Source organism: Danio rerio, chromosome 12, assembly GCF_049306965.1.
Source record: "Danio rerio strain Tuebingen ecotype United States chromosome 12, GRCz12tu, whole genome shotgun sequence".
Classification (NCBI taxonomy): Eukaryota; Metazoa; Chordata; class Actinopteri; order Cypriniformes; family Danionidae; genus Danio; species Danio rerio.
The window spans coordinates 46,246,756-46,249,205 of record NC_133187.1 but is presented as its reverse complement, the minus strand read 5'-3'; positions in this window follow the sequence as shown (position 1 = coordinate 46,249,205).

Below are 2,450 nucleotides of genomic sequence, written 5' to 3'. Positions count from 1 at the left end.
TGTCTTAGCAAAAGTTAACATTAGTTAATTAGCTCAGTTTACATGAGCTAAGAATGAATGACTGTATTTAACATCAACAAAGATGAAAAAATACTGTAATGAATGTGCTGTCCATTGTCTGCTCATATTGGAAAATTCTTCACCCAAAGTAACTAATACAACCATATTGTAATGTGTTAATAAAAATATCTAAATAAATATGTGCTACATTTCCATTGCTGATTGTCCATGTATTCAGACGTTAGACATGAACTGACCATCTTAAAAAAGAAATTGTGAGAGAACTGCTGACGTTGTTCCAAAGAAAACATGTTCATGGAAATGTTTTCCCTTGAACAAAATGCAAATTGATGCATCAAAAAAAAAAAAAGTACTCTCTAAAGTATCTCTAAATATTTTCTGTGCAGTTTAATTGGTTTCAAAGACACTTTTAAACATAACAAGCGAATAACTAATTTCCTATAAATAATTTATTTTGTCTTTGCAAGGATGACAGTGCACATTAATTTATGGGTTATTTTGCAAGATACTATAGTGTCCAGCTTAAAGTGCAATTTAATGGTTAAAAAAAAGTTAATTATGTTAACTAGGCAAGTCATTTGACAGCAGTGGTTTGCTCTGTGAATAGAAAAGTTCGATATAATTTTTTAAGGGGGTTAATAATAGTAAACTAACTTTCTCCAGAAGAAAAATATAATTGGAAAAACTGAAAGTTTGTTTGATCCTCCCATGTTAAACAGCACTTGATACAGCTAATAATTTTGCCTTGATTTGTACATCTTAATACTAAATGATTATCTGTCAATGCAGTCACTAATCAATGCTACCAGACTCAGTCGGGGGACCAGTTCTGCTTTGCTTTAAGTCTGAAATAATGAGTAAAAGTATCAAGTGAGGTTTCAATTTTGCCCAGACAAGCACCTACTACTAGACTTTCGCAGTAGCTGGTCCTACTTTGTGGAATGCTCTGCCCCTCTGTATTAGGTATATATCATCGCTGTCTGTTTTTAAATCTAGGTTGAAAACTTACCTTTTTGATTTGGCATTTTATCAGTGAGAATTGTTTGTTTTTAGCTATAATAACCAGAGCCGGCCCAAGGCATAAGCGAACTAAGCGGCTGCTTAGGGCCCCGTGGCCACCAGGGGGCCCCCAAGAGTGCTTGAAATTTTTGTGTGACTTTTTCGTTTTAGTTTGTTGAGTTGTGGATTAGTGGTGGGACAAAATATATGCCCATTATAGTGTTTATTTCTGACCGCGATACATACTCAGGCGCCAAGATATTTACCTAAATTTTACAAAAGATCTGATTTAATTAGTTTTCCACACGGACTGCAGCAGATTACCGCTTTAGCTACAGTACACCCAGCCGCCACCAGGTGGCGCTTCCGTAATGGCAGATCATAAGACATACACCAGCGTCATGTAAACCACTGACAAATGAGCCATTGCAATGGTGAAAATCTCAGGCATACAGACACAAGTAGTCAAAATGGGTAAGGCATGTTTGTGCCTTTTGTTTGTGGCAAGTAGTCATATAAAAAGTTGGATTTATAGGAAGTTGTTTCTGCAGAATAATGTTTAGAATAGTCTTAAAACATATATTTTAAGATGTAAGCAACACAGCTACAGTGAAAAAAAATCGATAATGTCAGTTTTTATTTATAGTGTGCAAATTATCAAGGATTGACGATAATTTGTCATATTGTTTGCACCAAGGGGGCCCCAAATAAAATCTTGCTTAGGGCCCCCTGAAGGCTTGGGCCGGCCCTGATAATAACTATTAGTGAGATTTGGTTGTTTTTACCTATATTAACTATTTGTGAGAATTGTTTGTTTTAGCTATAATTTTATACTTGTTCTTTGTGATATATTGTTCAGCACATTGGTCAACCTTTGGTTGTGTTTAATAGTGCTATATAAATAAAATTGACATTGACATTGACACACTGGAATTGAAGGATTTTTACGAAAAGCCTGTGAGCGTGTATATTGGCCAGGCATGAATGGCCAATTGAAAACATATAAAGAACAATCCAGCATCTGCTCAGCATGGGGTGTAAAACACCAGAAAGAAACCCTCAGGCCACACAAAGAGCTAACTCAACCCTGGGTAAAGATTGGAACAGACTTATTTCATTGTAATGGCAGAGATTTGATCACAGCGGATAACTTGGATCTGTCTATTTTTTTTTCTTTTTTGGAAAGTGGATCCTTTGTAAAACACAATGTAATACTATCATATGCAAATTCAAAGCACACATTGTAAGATATGGAATTTCAGACATAATGTTTTCAGACAATAGACCCCAGTATTCATCAGAGGAATTCAAGAAATTTAGCAAAGCATGGGACTTAAAACCTCCTCGCCAGAAAATCCACAGAGAGAAAAGTGCAGTCAGCATTGAGAAGTGCAGAGAAACTGAAGGCCAAAGGCAATGGCACTGATAGG